Here is a 20,290-nt window from a genome sequence, read left to right as displayed (position 1 = left end):
GGAAATATAGAGAAAAATGTTTAAAAGTTTTTTATTTGCCTGCCAAAATAACGCATTTTTAAATTGCTCTACTTTAAGACTCAACACTTACAGATTATGGTTGTTCATGTAGAGGAGACAAAAAACATGCAAAGATGATGTGAATTTTTCAGAAATTATCTAAGAACATATAGTTTTGTTTCATTTTCATGCCATGTTGCAGTTAATTTTTTTTATGTTTGAATCCAATGTCCTAAATGAAAGCAGATTGCATAAGACCAGCACAACATATGGTGGCAGTAATGAACATCCTTAAAAATGGTAGGAATGGCTGGGCGCAGTGGCTCACGCCTGTAATCCCAGCACTGGGAGGCCGATGCTGGTGGATCATGAGATCAGGAGTTCAAGACCAGCCTGGCCAATTTGATAAAACCCTGTGTCTACTGAAAATACAAAAATTAGCTGGGCGTGGTGGCACGCGCCTATAGTCCCAGCTCCTCGGGAGGCTGAGGCAGGAGAATCCCTTGAACCTGGGAGGCATAGGTTGCAGTGAGCCAAGATGGTGCCACTGTACTCCAGCCTGGGTGACAGAGCGAGACCCTGTCTCAAAAAAAAAAAAAAAAAAAAAAAAGGTAGGGATACTGGGAACACAGTCACAAAGGCAAAAAAATCAAAATGAGATCATATTTTGGAAGATTAAGATTCAAAATCTCACTCTCCTTGAATTATAGATCTTTTTTACTTCAGTAAATGTTCCTTTTTAAAAACATATGTATTGTTTTTCAGTCATCTGGCAGAGTGCTTTTTTAGAATCTTCTTTTGCAGGAATATAATGCCTTAAAGTGGAGTGGGTAAGGGAAGGACAGGCAGAGGAGTGGCTGAAGCACAACTCGTTCATCTGCTTTATTATAAGATTGTTTTTCCCCAGAATGTCTGTGAATACTGCACTGAACTACTCTATAATACTGAGGACAGAGAACAAGAAACTACCATTCCTGCTGAAATGGTCCAAAACCGACACATCACTTTTAGTTCTAAAGATTTGAATTTATTTTTATTTTGCTTTTGCATTAAGATGAGAAAAAAGCCAAACTTGTAATTCCACATATTGGAAGAATTAGTCTTCAGGATTTTAAAACAGAAAGAATAGGATCAGATGATTAGTGCCCTACATTGCTGACCTAGTTTGCATCTTTCTGTTTAGTTTCCTTATAATTATGAATTATTAGAGTTGTCTGTGACTTCAAAAAGCAATGTTTATGATTCTGTAAAATGGAATTTTCAGCTTCACATGGGTATGTGGTCATAAGATTTTATTCTTTCTCCACAAATATTTCCTATTTTGGTGGACAGTTTCATATTGCCTACTTTTATTAAGAAATTTTACATTATTTCTTTAGAAAATCATCTATCAGAAAATAACATTATTTTGTGAAGAGTGATGGAGACTTTTTCATGGCTTCTTAGCCTTATTTCCTGATATTCTTTTTAATCCATTCTATGCCACAATGATGGACCTTCCAGCCCATATCCAGTCCCCAAAGACACTGTGTTTGCAGGCAGCCCTGACTTTACACTTGCTCCTTTCCCCATATGACTGCTTGCCCACCTCCTTTACTCATTGTTGAAGACTAAGCTCAAATGTCATCTTTATGAGAACTCCCAGACTTCATGTAAAAAGTCATTCTTGTATGGTGACAACATGCTGTTTTTTTTTTGTTTGTTTGTTTGTTTTGAGATGGGGTCTCACTCTGTTGCCCAGGCTGGAATGCAATGGCACAATCTTGGTTCACTGCAACCTCCACCTCCCAGGATCAAGCCATTCTCCTGCCTCAGCCTCCCGAGTAGCTGGGATTACAGGTGCCTGCCACCACACCTGGCTAATTTTGTATTTTAGTAGAGACGGGCTTTCTCCATCTTGGTCAGGCTGGTCTTGAACTCCTGACCTCAGATGATCCACCCGTCTCAGTCTCCCAAAGTGTTGGGATTACAGGTGTGACACACTCTGTTTTATAATTATTTGAAATATGTTCACTTCTCTCTATTGAGTTGTGAATTTATGTGTGGCAATGACAGTCTTTTATTATTCTTTAAATTACTGATATTTAATATGGTCCTTGGCCCAAGTACACAATTAATAAATCTTCACTAAAAATAAAAAAAAATCTAAATTAAAGTCCCAAAATCCAGCATTTCTTTTGACATAATGTACCTTATATTCAGGTTTTCGTTGCTCTTGTTATTATTTAATTAAACATATTCTGGGAAGAGTAAAACTGTATTTATATCAATGTGTAGGTCTGTGAAATATCTAATACTTTATACTGTATCATTTCTAAAGATATATAGTATTCATTAACTACTATAATATGCTTTTGAGAGAATGTCCATATGGGTTTTCTTAGACTGATTCAATCTGTCACCCCTTTAGAAGTTCTTGGCAAAACTGAAATGAGCGATGGCAACAATATATCGACAGAGTCAAGTCTTAGACTGTAACATCAGCTTGTTTGGAATGGAGCTCTTTGGAGTATCAGGAGACGAAGAGACATTATGTGTGCCTTTTATGGGAAACTTTCCCTCTGAAGTATCAGTGCCCAACCATATAGAAGAAAAAGAAGGAATTGACTGCCTTTATTTAGCATGAAGCGAGCTTAAAACCTTTGCCCCAACGTGAGGGCCAACTTCTAGTCAAAGGATTGCATTTGGAGAGTATCACCATTGTACTGGTTACAAGAGAAACTAATATTCTATTTGGAAAGAGTCAGTATCTTAAATTACCTTTTATGGTGTTAACTCAAGAGGAATTTCACCATAATATAACAATGACCTAAATCAAACTATAAATATGGTTTCTGCTAGTAAAGAAATTGTCTTTACAGGACAATAATGGCTTGGTTTTAAAGAAAAATGTTCTGAGGTTACTTAAAACTTTTCTTACTCGTGAAATAAACATTGTCTGCTTACTATTTATTTAGTAACATTGTGCGTAGGGCATTGTTCATCAATTTACTAGTTCTGGATTCTGCTCAAATGCAATCTATAGCCAGATTCTTCAACTTTGACTGAATTCTTCAGAGTCACTAATATTCCTCTTACATTTTCCAGTATTTCAGGTAATCATGCATATCCACTGCCGAAGCCAGCAAATCTAAGTCTCTTAAGATTTCCAACTGTGCTTGCTACCATGAGAACATTTAGTTCCTAGAAGTTAAAAGCATACCTTTAAGCAGCTCATAAATTCTGGCTTCAGATTTAAACTGATGTCAGATGTCAGAGTCAATAACCCCCTAAACTGATGTGATCTCAATTCCATATGGCTCCGTTAGCCCACTTGATCTTAACATCTAAAACTGCTATGTGGTTAATTACCTGAGTCAGAACCATTCTTATGGGGAAGCAAAGGGACTTCAGTTCAGATACATATCAGGCTTCATTACTTTGTAGTTTGAAGGTTATCTCCTTACTTGAAAATATTTGGAAAGAGTGAAGTCTGTGGATCTCAATATTGAGAGTGCATAATTTTTATCACCTGGGGCATGTAAAATGACATTCGGGGGCCCCATCCCAAGACAATCTGGTTCACTGCATTGAGTTGTTGCAGATTTTGGAGATGCAAAAATCCCACTTTTGAAAACACTGTCTTGAGATTTATACCCTCATCTTGTTGGATTTGGGAGTCATCTGGAGAGCCACAGGGGCTGGTAAAGACAGTCTTCTGGGGAAAGAAGCTCCAGGGGGAAGGCTAGGGGCATTGATGAGCAGGGCACTGAGAAAGAAGATAGAGACCCTAAAAATGTTTGTGTTCACTTTAAAACATTACCACTGTGTTCATGCATAATGAGGAACTGCTTGGGGTTATAATTACATTCTAGTGAGAAATGACTGCTGAAATAATTAAGGGGGTTGACTCTGTCGATGAGAAGTGAATGACTTTGTCTTTGGTAATACTGAAGTGAGGCTCCACTCAATGCACCGATCAAGTTTGTATCCTTGGATTTGACTCCGTACTCTGTCTCCCATGTAACACACAGTGGTGGTGATCTTATGTAAGAAGTATGAAGACAGCAGTTGGGGTCAGATTTAAAAAGGGTCAGTCACAAGGAGCTATATCATTCTGCTTGTTAGGAGGGAGAATGAGTTGGACTCTGCTCCTGACCCTCAGTCAAAGCTGGAAACCTGGTGAGACCCCTACATGGTCAGGCACCAGTCCAGAGAAGGGGCCACTATTACATGTTGCTATCACATTCCAGGAGGAGGGCTCTAGCCATGTGTGAGTAGAGTGGAGGACAAAAATGAGAAAACCAGGTGAATGCTGTCAGCTGTCATTTTTGTGAGTGTGTGTGTGTGTGCGTGTAACTCAATTAGCTAGCGCCTTTTATGCCCTCCTTTGATCACATATTTATGTATGTGTTCATTCATTCTGTCATTTGATGATTCCACTAATATTTATTAAGGGTTCACTTTGTGCCAGTCACAGTGCTAAATGATGAAAATGACACAATCATTGCGAAATTAAATCTAGTGAGAAAAACAGATCAGGACAGGTAATAACAATACTGGAGAATAAGTGCTATGACAAGGAAATATGGGCACCTTGGGTGCACATAGGAAAGAAACATTGCTCGGACTTCGGGGATCCAGGAAGGCTTACCATTGGAAGGAGAATCTGAGCCCTGAAGACTGACAATTATTAGTCAAATAATGGAAGCAGTAGTGCTGAAGACAAAAGGAATAACTTGTGAAAGTCATGAAGCAGGGGAGATCGTGGTGTGATCAAGGAGCTGCAAAGCCAACATGTGCCAGGAACATCTTTCTATTAGTTTGCTCTCATACTGCTGATAAAGACATACCTGAGACTGGGTAATTTATAAAGTAAAAATGTTTAATGGACTTCACAGTTCCACATGGCTGGGGAGGCCTCACAATCTTGGTGGAAAATGAAGGAAGAGCAAAGGGACGTCTTACGTGGTGGCAGGCAAGAGAGAACTTGTGCAGGAAAGCTTAATCTTATTCACTATCATGAGGACAGCACAGGAAAAACCTGCCCCTATGATTCAGTTACTTCCCACTGGGTCCCTCCCATGACACAGAATTGTGGGTGCTAAATTCAAGATGAGATTTGGATGGGGACACAGCCAAACCATATTAACCTTGAAACCTGGAAATATGTGTTGCAAAGGATGAGGCTGTAGAGGTAAGCAAGGAGAAAATGGGACCTCACTGGGTCTAGGGAATTTAGAGATGAATAAGGCAGACTTGCACCCTCAGTAAGTTTATATTTGAGAATGCTCTTTTCATTCCATTTTTATAAAGTTATCAACCAATTGGGAACATATAGTGCTCAAATTCAATAGACTCCATCCACCATTTTAGATCCCATTACAAGCAAATAAATAATACATTTTATTGAAAGTGTCATTCATTAACTTTAGGCTAAGAAATATCAATGATGTTGAAGTTCAAATAATGCAGTACTGAATATTCATGGACTCTGTGTGCTGGACACTTTTCTAAACACTTTGTAAGTATTAATATAGTTAATCCTTATAAACAATTTTTGTCGTAGATATGATTATTATTTTTCTTGTTATGGATGAGCAGACAGAAGCATCAGGAGGTTATGTAACTTGTTCAAATTACATCAGAGCTTCTCTCTACAGAAGTCTACCTCCAGAATCTGTCTTTTCTACTGTCATGTTATATAGCCTCTCTGATTTAAGAAATGGACACTGTGAAAAATCAGAATAATAGAATTTCTTCAGTGGGTGAGAAGTCTGGTTGAAGACTAAAAGTGTCTGGTTTTTAATCACTAATAGAGAAGCTACCATCTTTACCACCAGAAAATGTGTGCGGAGGAGGCTAGTTTTAGTTAACTCTTGGATCTCATTCTTAATTCTGGCAGCCCCATCTATTATTGCAGATCCTGCCTGGGTATACTGGGCTTTCACTAGCTTTGTAGAGATAAGACCTGATATCTCTCTTTTGCTTCCTGCCATGGGGATTCTCAGCAGTTGCTGTGGGAACCCACTTGGTTCTCACACATGTGCAACCTGGAAATGCAGGAGAGCTGATGCAGTAGGGGGTGAGAGCTGATGCAATAGGGGGTGAGAGCTGATGCAATAGGGGGTGAGAGCTGATGCAATAGGGGGTGAGAGCTGATGCAATAGGGTGGGTGAGAGTCCATTGATCAATGCTTTCTCCTAGTTCTAAGATGTATTTTATAAGACTCATCAGATGGTCCTGTGGGTTTGGGCACAATCTGTTGTAGCAGTTGGCCATTTTGATAATGCAGCCTTGTACTGGCTTTTCCTCTTTCACGGATTCACTGTTCCTGGACTTCCCTTTAGCTCTCTGAAATCCCACTTGTATATAAACTCCTGGTATGCAAACCTTTATCTCAGATTCTTCTTTGGAGGAACACAGGCTAAGAGAATAAGTTAGGTGCATATGTCAGAGAAGTTTGGTAATAAATTGTAGTGTAAATGTAGAATACAGAATTGCTATTCCTGTAGGAATAAAACAATGATGATTCTCTTTTTAGGTCTAGAAACTGGGAAACAAAATGTGTATAAAAGTCATCACTCTGAGTTCCTTATACAAAACACCATAAGATTTTCCTCTAAAGTACAGAGATAAGAAGTACTCTACCAATAGAGCCTATTATAGTGACGTTAGCCAAGCAGCATTTTAGCTCCTGGTTCCATCACAAAATAGTTATGTAATTTGGGAAAGATAATGTCTTCATGACTTAGTACTTCTCTTTTCTGGCTAGAACACATGAATATGGATGATTATAACTTTATTTGCATAGTATTTCCTAGAACGATGTTTATAACACTCCTGCTGCTGTTTAAAGTATATCTTTGCATAACAACATACATAAGTGTCTATAACTATGAAGGGTGTGAGATTTTTTACCCTATTTGCAAATGTAAAAATCAGCCTGCCATGGATACCTGGATGCTGACAGAAGATGCAAGACTTTGGGGTCAGAAACAAAGGCAGTTTATTATTTGCAGCAATAGCAGTAGCCAGAGTATTAACATTTTTGTGCTGGTTCTTCAGTCTCAATTCCCACAGGAAGATGCAAACATTTTCAGGTGATACTTGTATGCTTAGTGGGTTGTATTACAGTCAAGGAATTCTGAACTTAGGGAACTCACATCTTTTATAATGAGAAATAAAATGCCTGCCCTTTTCCCTGGTAGGAGACATTATCTTTACTACCCTGGAGAGTAAGCAAGCATGCTTTTTAATTTGGAGGGAGTCATCATCTCCATGTAGTAGGAGGCCATAAGTTCTTTGTTCCAGAGCAAGACATTATCTCTCTCTTTTAAGGCTTCTCATCACATAAATATTTTTGAAAAGAAATAATGTGGAATGAAGGGTTGAACATGTAGAAATTTGAGAGACTCATGGACTATTGTCTCCCAGGGGCTCTCCAGAAACATTGTGTGAAAAGTATGTGTAGTAATGCCCTTGCCATACGGACACGTGGCAACTGCTTAAGACGAGAGAGTTTTGGATGCCACAAAGTGAAAGTCGTTATACTGATGTTACCGTTGCCCCAGGTTAGAAAAATATTTTTCTCTCACGTTCACTAAAACACCAGTTGCACATCTTACTGTCAGGAAATGCTTTACATAAGTACATAGATATATAGGTAGAGCTAATTATAGTGTATAGATATATAATTGTACTCTTATTCTCAGTACAAATGATACACATGATTTATTTTATTATTGCCACCTGTCATTTAAGAAGTATTTCCCTGTATTCTATTTTATTTGTGGAAGGCATGGAAATTATTATACTTTAAAATTAGAGAACATGTATAGGGGTGGTCTTTATCCTCTCTAGAAATACTTCCTTTAGAAGACATAAGTCAAATAATATATGCTAATGTATTTGTGTTGTCTCTCGCTGAGGAGATGATGGTCCTCAGAAAGAAGGACATTGCAACATGACAAGTTTATATGGTAGTAATTTCACAGGTCCTTCACCAAAGGAGCATATGAAAATTACTTGGGTAATATATACTGGGGAAAGAGGAATGTGTAGGCATTTTGAGGATAATTGGACATAAGGTCTGAGCTGACCTTGATACTCAGGAACTGAAGCACAATCATATACCACTGTTAGAATGGGCATATATGAGAGCAAGTAATAAATGGAGTGCTAGCTCAGGACAGGCTCCCAGTGGATCCACTGATTCCCCAGATTTAGATAGTAGTCATTACTCTGTGTCTCCAAATGTACAATTGGAATGGATATATTTTGCTAGCCAGAAGATGCCAACCTGAAAGAAGGATGAAACAGATCTTTTTTATGGTACAAATGATAGGCCAACTTGGTGTTGATAGTCTGCAAGCTTGCATACACCAGGAGGTATTAAGTACCCTCAATCAATAACCATAAACTGATGTTATTTTCCAAGTAGGTGTCTAGAAGCTAAGGGGTGGAGTGGCCCAGCTTACGACCACACCCATAGCACACTTGGGGGGAATTTTAGCTTCCTTTTTTTTTTTAAAAAAAAAAAAAATTAGGTTTTGTTGATCTAGAAGTACTTATTCTCAAAAGGAAATGCTTTCACCAGGGGAGACAAGGAAAGTCCTGTTGAGCTTTAAGCTATTACTGCTGTCTGGTCAGGCTCCTTATATCAAAGGATGAGTAGGAAGAAATGACTACATCGTGACAGGGTAGTTGACCCCAAATATTAGGGGTAGAAAAGGTAGCTGTTCCACATTTGGGGCAGGGAGGAACGTGTTTGGCACCACTGACCTACTAGTGTGTTGCTTGGTACTCCCCTTCCCTGTTGTGATAGGATGGTAATGAACAAAAATTTTGCAACTGTGACCCAAGAATTGCATGGTGGCTAAGACCTCAGACCCCTCGAAGATGAGTATTTGGGTCACCCCAACAGGTGGACAACCTAGACCAAAAGAGGTGCAAGCTGAGAATGTATGGAATATAGAATGGGGAGTAAAGGTGGACACTGTTGAGTATCATTTGCAGCCTTGAGACTAGCCCTAGTGGAAAGGACCAAAATTCCTCTAACAAATTTCATTCGAAAATGAGACCAACTAGAATCCCAAAGAGGATGTTTCTAGATTAAGAGAGCTTATTTACAAGAATCAAGTAGAACCAAGCATCATATATTAGAGTGAACTGTAGTGGATACGATTGTGTGTCACCCAGATTAATGCCTTCAGAGTCAAGGTGCTCATTCTCCAACCCTGAATATGTTGGCTGCTGTTGGATCCTAGCTGTGTTCCCTTGTAGAAATTGCCCTTGATGAAAGAACACTCCCTCAAGTGTCCAATGTTGAGTCTGTTGGGGATATAAACACCTGGCCCCCTTTGTCTCAGTTTGGGACATCTTTAGAGGGTCACCACAGATTCAGAGTTCTACAGACTCTCTGTGGGATGGGCTGGAGCCTTTGATTGAACTCTACTACATTTCAACTTTTCCTTCTGAAAAATCTTACTTCTTCACTCCCTTACAAGCAATATTCCTGAGAAGACATGCCAAGAAACTTCCTGTGCACAGATCTCAGTGTCTGTATCCAGAAGATCTGATCAATGGCAACATACTTATTTGTTTCCCTGTGGGACAGTTTGGGCAACCTAAATTAGTAATGGCATACCACTTTTTTGTTTAGTATTTACTTAGTTTGGAATGAAAGTGAGAGATTTCGGGTAATAGAGAATATAGATATCATGTAACTCATTATTTTTCTATAGTAGATAATCAAATAAAGGGAAGGTTAAGTGAATCTTCTCCCTTGGTAAAAGTTATAAAAGAGCAATGAGAGGATGCACTCCCTTTCTGAGGCTCTCATGTATGTGCACAGAGATGTAAGAAAGAAAGCTCATTCCAACTTGGGCATGGATTACCATATATTTAGCATATAAAGGGCAAAATTGGAAATGAGAGAATGAAAGTGAAAGCGTGAACATCAGCTTCTTCCTCGATTCCCTTGCTATTGGATTTTATTCCAGGCTGGCTCTCCCAGTGCTGTGAAACTAATGAGCTGTGTTCTCATTCTGACTCAGTGTAGGCCACACCATTTGCAGGCCTGTTTAGAATGAGAGTGACGAGAGAAAGAATTACAAATATTCACCTATTTTGTGTTCTTGCAAATTAAGAAATGTTGGATAAAATCCCTCATTTTACTCAATTCTGGGCAATTTCAAATTGAAGCATATTTGTGGCATCATAAAGAGCAGGCTTGAAGTCCTAATACCGGACTAAATTTATTTATGGACTAGGCATTCTCTCATTATGGCAATGCGGTGAAGTGGCCAGCAGCCCAGGACTACTCACTTTTTCCCTGCTTCCAGGAAGTAGCACAATGATTGTTAACAGACATGGCTGTAGAAAGCTTTTCTTTTTTTAAAATTTCTGTGACTATAATGAATTGTATGCCAAACATATACATATGTATAACTAAAAATGTGAGAAGCATGTATTATTCCAGTCACATTTAATTGCATCAACATGGAATTCCTATTGGCTTTTGCAGAAACAGCTAATGAGCCATGTGTGGAAGAATCCAGATGTTTGGATTCTATGCTCTTCCAATCCATTATATGAACGTCCATTTATTACAATGTGTTGCATTGTGTGGAATGGAGAACTGCATCACTAATAAGGAAGTAAAGTCGAAGGCTAATTATACTGTTGCTATTTTCAAATGAGGATTTTTCTGCTGGAAGTGTTATTTTCAACATGAAATGGTGAATGATTTCTGGCTTGTGTTTTCATAGAGCTCTTCTGTTTGTTATTACTTACATGGCCATATGTCTCTTTCAGCAACTTCATTCAGCAACTCCAATCACAAACTCCAATCACATGTATACACACACACGCACACATGCACACACACACACACACACAAAAGCACAAACACTCCTATATCCCTAAAATATAGGAGAACACAGCAAAGGCTTTAGCAGATATAAGTGCCCAGGGCATAGAGTGATTGACAATTCATTCCCTTTAAGAAGAATAGGAACAACTTTCTAATGGGGTTTTGAGATGAGATGATATGAGATGTTGAAAGGTGGGATTTTGACAGTTGCAGTTTGGGGAGAGGATACTCTTAAGTGGACAGAATTTAATAAATAAAAGACAGATGGTGAAGAAAAGGCAACATGTTTTAAACATTTGCTGTATTCCTTTAAATATATAATTTCTTCTTTTATGACAAAGCAGGGATGGAACATTTCAACAAATCAGACTGAACACATTTAACAATACCAAGCTGTAAGGCCCAGTGTCCTTCAGTGGGAGGTCACTTTTACCTCAACAACATTAAAACACCCACATCTCAAGTCGCCACCTGATCTGACATTTAGTCTGATAAATAGTTAGGAGAATCAGGTCCGTGGGCATGATCATAGAATGACATGAGCCTATGGATCTCTGAAGGGTCCATAGAGAGCACAGGGCTTAGAAATGTTTGTATCAGGACAGGCCTTGGAAAAGGAGCAGTTCTCAGATAGTGGTTGCTCTTCCTGGTCTCTTTGGAGCAAAAAGTCAGAAAAGCAATATGTACTTTAGATTCCAGGGCTCTTGGCACTGTTAATGTTTGAGCAGAAAGCAAGATAGATTGGACTTACAGATGAACGGTATGGATCCTTTTTGATCCACAACTATCAGTACTTGGTTTAATTTGCCTCCTTCTCTTTTTACCATTTTAATCACTCCTAGGACTCCAACTTTTACCTCAAAGTAAAAGTCATCTAAACTTATGTCCTTGGCCATCTCTCCCTGCAAAGCTCCCATTCTCCTTTTCCAGCTACCTGTTCTACCTCAAACTGAGCAGTGCAAACCTTGGCTCCCCATTTTACAGCTTATCTTTTCTATATCTTTGCACACCTCCCAAACCCCACTTTCCACCTTCTGTTGACCCATCTCAGGGCAGGACTTTGCTACTTGTTTTCCATAGTTAAAGCTTTGGCCTCGTATTCAACAGTTCTCTTGAACTTTAAAAATAAGTTGGTTGCATCCAACCTCTTTCAGTTCTACCTTTGAAATGACTCATGAATCCATTCATTCTTTTTTATTCCAATCACTGATGGCATAGTCTGGAACTTCAGTTCTTCCTACTCTGCAGCAATAGCTTCTTAAATGGTTCTTGTGAATCTGTTCTTTCATTCCTTGTATCTATCCATTTCCCAAAATACAAAATATGATGATGAAGATAACAATAACTAAATGAGGAAGAGGGGCTACAACTACCTACTTAATTGTTATGAACCTTAATCAAGATTAGTTTTGTAAAGCATGTAGCATAGTGCCTGGAATATAATACATCCTGAATAAATACTGGCTATTATGTTTCTCTTTACCTTAGAAACACTGCATGTATATATGCCAGTTCTCAAACTCGCCTAATTCTTCCCCACATCTGGAGCTCCTTGCATCTGTCCCGTTTGTTGGAATATCCTTCCTCTCTACCTTCAGCAGGCTACTTTCTCTTCATGCTCCAATCTCTGTTCAAAATTATATGTTTTCATTCCAGTCTTCCCTGAGTGCCAAGACCTGTTTAAACCACAGTGCTATGTGCTCCTGCAGAATGTTGTATTTCCAATCTTGAAGTTATTGAGTAGCAAAATAGAAAGTCATCACGTCAAAATACAGATGGACAAAGAATATGGAGATGATTCCTTTTCTGTAACTGATAGAATCTTCCTGAATGATGCCTACTCTAGTAAAGAATTCTAACATGCTTTTAATGGTATTTCGGTTTTTCCCTATATTTTTGTGTAGTTAGATTTACTTTAGGTTTATGTCCAGTCATTCAGATTTCCTCTCTGCTCCTTGTTTCTCACTGCAAGAGCCTCCACAGTGGTCTTTCTTGCTGCCTTGATGCCATCTGGCTCTTTTAGGCACTGTAGACCCCATCGAGCCTCGGCCACTTGCTATAGAAGCCCCCACTGCAATCTCACTGGCTCTTAATTTCCCTGCCTTTGGAAACCTCTGCATGGCACACGGGGACTTCTAAGCCCCTCTCCTGCCACACTGAAGCAGAGGGACACTCAAGAGCGTTACTTCAACCTTCCTTCTGCTCAGTCATGCTTGCAATAATCTGCAAGGACCTGCAGGCTTACTGTGATCCAGAGAAAGAGAAGATATTGCATTAGAGTAGTTTTATCCAGGAGAGAAACACAGTTGAGTGTTATCCCTTTCAATCCAGGGGAGGGTATGAAGGGTAAGAAATCAAATGAGAAGATCCCATTTGGGATTCTGGGAAGAGATGGCCTCACGTGATGCCTGTCACCCCAGCCTGGGGTAGTCTTGTCACAGTAGAAATAACAAGCATATTTAGTCAGAAAGAAGGCCTATAATCACACTCTTGAGCCTTTTTCTACTCAAAGCATTTCCTGGCACTTCCCTCTCTTTTCCTATGTTTTATCGTCTGTGTTTTTCTATTATTGTGCCTGTCATTCATTGTATTTTGTAATGTCTATCTCTTCCTTCTAGACCAGCAGTCCTCATCTGAAAGTGATTTTGTCCCCCGTGGAAATCTGGGCAATGTCTGGAGACATTTTCCTTGTCACAACCCTGGGGAGAAGGTGGTGAGGGGGTGCTACTGGCATCTAGTGGGAAGAGACCGGGGGTGATGTTAAATGTTCTACAATGCACAGGAAAAGTTCTGTAACAAAGAATTGCCTGGCTCTTAGTGTCAATAATGGTGAAGTTGAGAAATCCTGTTCTAGACTGTAAAGAACTTGAGGCACGGATGCTGTCTTATTTATCTTTTCATCTCCAGTACCTCAAACATTATCTGGTTTATAATAGAGACTTTATAATTATTTGTTTAATGGCTAGGTCATGAATGAATAAATAACTAGAAACATGAACAACATAAATGAATGAGTACCAGATATGTAATTTTTGAAATCCTCTAAAAAGCTCAATTGGTTTTGCTTATTTTGATTGATACAAAATTAACTTTTGTAGTTGATTAGAATAATGATCACATCTCATCTTTTCAGGGCTACAGATACCGGTTGTTCTTTTAAAATTTACATAGCTTATGAAGGAGAGGAGGGAGCTAACATGGCAAATATTAGCGGTCAGCATCAAGCCCTTGCCCAACAACCTCTTCACCCTCATGTCTCCTAACAAATGAGGGTGTTGCAGCACTGGAAAGACCTTCTTGGCTCTATGAGAAGAACAAACTGGATCCCTCCATTCAATGATCAAAAATTTCACCAGAAATGGTCCCATGGGCATGTAGCATCTGCATTCAGTTATGGGAACTGATAGTGAAATTGTAGTCTACATGGCACATGGTGTGCTATTAACAGTTCCTGGCCAGGTGTGGTGGTTCACGCCTGTAATCCCAGCACTTTGGGAGGCTGAGGGGGGTGGATCACTTGAGGTCAGGAGTTCAAGACCAGCCTGACCAACATGGTGAAACCCCATCTCTACTAAAAATAAAAAAATCAGCCGGGTGTGATGGCACACGCCTGTAATCCCAACTACTCAGGAGGCTGAGGCAGGAGAATTGCTCGAACCTGGGAGGCAGAGATTGCAGTGAGCTGAGATTGTGCTGCTGCACTCCAGCCTGGGCAACAGAGTGAGACTCCATCTTAAAAAATCAAAAACAAAAAAACCCCAAAAACTTCCCTTGGCAAAACCACTGCATGTTTTGGTTGCTTAAAAGTCATCTCCTAAATCCAACCCTGACTGAAAGAAATAGTGCAAGATGGTGGCTGTGCCAATGGCAGAGCTGTGGAAAGACGTATACAAAAGACATAGTGACCGTGGTTTAGATTATTCTCAGATGCCATTTATGTCCAGCAAAGATAGCTCACGTATAAATGTCCACAGTGTTCACTCTTAACTAGTTTAAACAGTTTTCTTTATTATGCTGTCTTTCTGATAATTTTAGATGTTCTTTAAAATATTTGACATTCTCGTTGATATTTTTGTCAAATTGATGTGAATTTGGCAAACAGTCATTTAGAAGATTAGAAATTACAATGTACTGATTTCTTAAATGGTCCTTTATATGAAAGAATAAGCTTGATTAGCAAGCAGATTTAGTAAGAAAGGTCTGTAATCACACTGGAGTTTTTTTTCTGCTCAAAGCATTTCCTGACACTTTCCTCTCTTTTCACCCGTTTTATCATATATTTTTTTCTATTATTGAACCTATGTGAATCGTTGTATTTTTAAATGTCTATCTCCTTCTAGACCATTTTTGCACAAGGATTACTATTTTAAGAGTAAGTGTTCTACTGAGATATGGTAGATAATTCAATGCATATTTTTAGATTATTTTTAATAAATATATTAAACCTTGACTATGGAATGAATAAATTTAAAAATACTTAATTTTTAGTATCCCTAGAAATTAATAATCACCACTTTCTTTTCATGAGAAAGCAATATTTTGTGAAATGAAGGGAATAAATCGCTTAGTTGGTAAAGGCTTGTATCAGATCAATGGCAGAGGGAGAAAGGAAGCGTTTAGGAGTGAGAGGGAATTCCAGCTTGTTGCAATCTCACCACTTGCCAGCTGTTCTATGATAATTGATCCTTAAACAACCCCAGAGAGGTATCTGGTCTTTAAGAGAGATATTTGTCCTCTATTTTAAGGATACAGGATCTGAAGCACAGAGAGCTTGATTCATTTGCCCCAAACCACACATCTCATCCTGTGTAATTTGAGTTTGAATTCTCATCTTATAGGAGAATTTCCTTCTATCACTCCACTACCATCTCATAAGCAAATAGATGAGGCCTGTATTTCTCTACCTTGGCTGCATATTATCATGACTTGAGGAGCTTTTAAAGAATACTGATGCCTGAGTCTAACTTCCCAGAAAGTGTAATATAATTGTTCTGAGGATGGAAGCCTAGGAATCTTCTCTTTTTTTGTTTCCTGCATGATTCTAAATTGTTACAAATGTTGAGAACACCAGATTAGGACTTAACGTTCTTGCAATTTGTTTTATTCTTTGTATCTGAGCAAGTGTATTTATTTTGGACTTTTTAATAGAGCTTTTACATGAAATTCACAAATAATTAAATTTACCATAATTTGAATGAATCAGAGTGACTTCTTTATTGTTTTGCAGAATAAGGCAGGATGTTTCTTATTAAGTCAGCTTTATTATGTGGGGTTTATAATTTAAGATCATAACGTTAATTGTGAGTAAGGAAACAAAGTGTTAGCAGTGTGAAGGGTAAGGAACCTTTTCAATGAAGGAACCTTTTCAGTTCTCTACGCCATAACATTGGAATCAGTTATTAGTGGTCTGGCGCATCACTGGAAGATTCTGGAGACAACTGCAAAAGCATGTACAGTTGACCAGGTCCTTGAGCTGGTCCTGGCTCCCAGTCATGTAAGCATTAGATTGGAGGTGGTTCTTGGCTTATTGCATCTGTTTGAAAGATGTATTCTCACATTAGAATGCTTTTGTCTGTGTTTTTCTCTCCAGGTTAATGTGTTTGGAAGTTATACTGTGGTGTTTTGCATTTTAAAGTGTAGCTCTGATGACAGTATTTTCTATGAGAAGTTGATCCCATGACTATGCCTTATTGTACATGAAACTTACATGTCCCCTGAAGCACCCTGTCTTCACACCACTACTTACCACCAGTTTTATTATATGTACTTTATTTCCTAAGTACTTTTATCCTTTTTGTTTATGTCTTTTTCTGTATAATTTCCCCTTTCCCAACCTATGTCTTAGGCCTACCAGAGATTTTTGTTATGTCTGTTATGAGTCTTATTCATCCTTGGTGTGATCTATAGGACTAAAGAGGTAAATTGCCCCTAGACTTAATATCAAATTCTTTCTGTTTACAGTCACTAGTGGTTTTGTGTATTAAGGAAAATACACACCTGAGATTTTGATTTTAGAAACAATGTTCATAAAAACTAAAATTTAACAAATGATGATGTTATGCCTCAAAACAATGTGCTATGAACTAAGCTTTTTAAAAAGTCAATTTAATTTGTCCATCTTTTAAAGAAAAACTCAAACAAAATTTGTTTATCAAGCACTAAATGCTTAAGATATTAGCTATTAGATGCTTAATAAGATGACATAAGACAAATCTGATTCATGAGTTTGTTGAAAATATAAATGTTAACATTTTCAAAAGCTTTATTTTGTAATAAAAATGTTATAGCTCTTCAGTATGAAAACTCACATTACAAATTAGCCAATAAATTTGAATTACAAGGTTCTTTGCATGCACTATTTTATTTAATATCTGCAGTTGGCTATATTTTCTTATTTTTGCCTTGGGACCCTAGAGATTTTGCACAGAGGCGGAAGAGTTGTGGTCTCACTGTAAAGAAAATGCAGTTCTTCATTTTTCTTTCCCTTTCTAAAGGAAAGGATAACCTATGTGTTATTTTGAAGTTCTTCAAGTCTGACTGAGGCCATTGAAGTTTGGTCAAGAATGCTGATAGGTGGGAATTGAACAATGAGAACACATGGACACAGGAAGGGGAACATCACACTCTGGGGACTGTTGTGGGGTGGGGGGAGTGGGGAGGGATAGCATTGGGAGATATACCTAATGCTAGATGACGAGTTAGTGGGTGCAGCGCACCAGCATGGCACATGTATACATATGTAACTAACCTGCACATTGCGCACATGTACCCTAAAACCTAAAGTATAATAATAATAATAATAATAATCATCATCATCATCATAATAATAAAGAATGCTGAGAGCAGAGAAGCCTGCTTCTAGGACCTGGGATCTGTGCTTTCTTAGCACTGAACATCAACTCATTGATCCTTCTCCCCAACTTTCTTCCTTCTCTACTTGTACATCTGTCATAATCTCCCTTTACCTCCCTAATATTCATTCAATTCCTGTGCACTGCAACTGAGGTTTCCAGATACATGTGTATGTTTTATGGCATGTGAAAAGATTGATGTGTCACCTACTTGAAGTTTGTATCATACAAAAGCTCTATTCTTCAACCTCATTTTTGCTGTTGCTATTACTTTTTTTTTTTGAAACTAGATCAGTGATGTTGAGATTAGCTTTGACCACTGGTTGTGAAATTCCTGCTGAGAAACCATAACGAAAATACAATTTCAGAATATAAAGTACTAGAAGTATTAGAAGTATGTCTGTAATGTGCTACCAAAAAAATTACATATGCATACCCTTGGTTGTATTGTTGTTTCTGAATTTTTGGACAGAATTGTTTCCTAGCAGCATTTTTCTGGAATTGCTTGACTTTTATTTATGCAGAGATTCCTGATTACATGGGATCCATAAATGATATGTTGTACTTTTTTAATCCTTTGGAAAATAATTACAAATAAGCAGTTCATTGCGACCTTATTGGCTGCACTTGACTTGGGTTAATGTAGAGGTAAAGATGAGTGATAAGAGAAGAATCAGCCACTTCCATAGTAGGTGAACAGAGTCATTAGACAATATTGATAACTAGACAGAATTATGAGACAATTTTGTTCCTTTTACAGTGTCCACACTGTATGTGTGGTCCACAGGGTAAAAGGCTATAACATCTCACAGGACATGTGTGGCTGGTAATTAAAAATTATTCATACAGCAGACATCATCTGATGAGAAAGCTTTGTGGAGAAAGTGGCATTTAGTTTGGAAATTCTAGCTAGTTTGAATTTTGATAGGTAAAGGTGCAAGAAGGGAGACAATAGTGAGAATAAAAAACAGCAGTGAATATGGAGTCAGAGAGGTGGAAAGGCCTTGGAAATTGTTCACTTAGAATATGAGAAGTGTATGAAAAAGTTGCTTTGAAAGATGAGGTTGGAAAAGCAGCTGTTGAGGACTGTGTTCCTGGAGATGATATGCTATTTTTCTGCTAGTGGCGTTTAGGAGATGATTTTTAGTATAAAATCAAAAGCTTGAAAGAGTTTATCTGGAATTTATACATGATCTAGTCCACCTTCCTCACTCAGAGATGGAAGTGGCCTTGTTGCTGATTAAGAACAGGGTATTGGTATTAAAGGGAAAGACCAGACTCCTAATATTCACTCCATAATTTATTAGCTCTGTGAACTTAGGTGGATTACCTAACTTTCCTAAGCTTTTTTTCCATATCTGCAAAACAGAAATATAACGTTTATTGTGAGAATAAGAAAAATGATGCATGTAGTGTTTAGTGTAGTGTTTGGAATAGTAAATGCTCCCAAAACATTTGCTGTTATAATACTGGTGCTATTGTTATTATTCATGACTTCAATGCTACAGGCTCTCATATTTCCTTGCTCTGTTCTTACAGGAATTGCATAAATTCGCTAGAATCAGAAGTCAGTTGTCCTGATCTCAGAACAATTTGGTGTGTACAAAGTCCAAGGTTTGAAAACTCATCAAGAAGTCAGCATCCTGCAAGAATCAGCCACCCATGCCACACTTTCTATAGTAACTTCTGTTCTGCATCAGACTACATCACTCTGGCTTTCTGGTAGGTGGATTTCTATTAGTCCATTTTCATACTGAGACCAGGTAATTTATTAAAAAAAGAGGTTTAATTGACTCATCGTTCCACATGGCTGGGTGGGTGTCAGGAAACTTACAATCATGGTGGAAGGCAAAGAGGAAGCAAGGCATGTCTTACATGGCAGCAGGGGGGGGAGAGAGAGAGAGAGAGAGAGAGAGAGCGAGCGAGAAAGGGAAATGCCAGACACTTATCTAACAACCAGATCTCATGAGAACTCCCTCACTATCATGAGAACAGCATGGGGGAAACTGCCCCTATGAGCCAATCACCTCCCACCAGGTCCCTCCCTCGACATGTGGGGATTACAATTCGAGATGAGATTTGAGTGGGGACACAGAGCCAAACCATATCAGACTGGTAGGAGTAACATAAGGGTAGCAAGATTGCATCCTCAAACTCTTCTTCTGCCTTTTGAATATTGTTGACAACAGTATTTTCTATAAACCCTAAGCAGCTGTAAATCTAAAGGAATAGGCAAACATGTTTTTCCTTTCCAAACATTAAAATACTTTTATTAAGTCATCCAATGAGCACTTTCTAGGGGAAAAAATAGTTTATGTGTGGTTTGGATGCTAAGCATTGACTCAGCGTCAGGCCTATGAAGGAGAAGGCCAAGCTATGCCTGCTGACACACAAGTAATCATGGAAAAAATAAAGACTGTCCCAAGTTTGTTAAATGAAGCCATACGTTTGGAAAAGCATGGTATGCCAAACTCTTATATTCTTCTTTTGTTGTTCAAGATTATTCTCTTTCTTGCCCATCAGAATCATGGTTTTTCCTTCCAATACACAAATGTTCCCAGATCTCACTGTTGCCATAATCTTC

General features: G+C 38.5%; 1 protein-coding gene across 2 annotated transcripts in view; it reads left to right on the top strand.

Moving 5' to 3' along the window:
* N6AMT1 (N-6 adenine-specific DNA methyltransferase 1) overlaps positions 1-20,290 on the top strand; it is a 494,077-nt gene that overhangs the window by 430,581 nt on the left and 43,206 nt on the right. For both annotated transcript variants that reach the window (XR_010138799.1, XR_008517487.2), the window contains exon 16: positions 19,246-19,428. The gene's annotated coding sequence lies outside the window, so the exon portion shown is untranslated. The remainder of the gene's footprint in view (positions 1-19,245; positions 19,429-20,290) is intronic.

The sequence above is a fragment of the Pongo abelii genome, chromosome 22 (genome assembly GCF_028885655.2).
Source record: "Pongo abelii isolate AG06213 chromosome 22, NHGRI_mPonAbe1-v2.0_pri, whole genome shotgun sequence".
Lineage (NCBI taxonomy): Eukaryota > Metazoa > Chordata > Mammalia > Primates > Hominidae > Pongo > Pongo abelii.
This window is presented reverse-complemented; position numbering and strand designations above follow the sequence as displayed.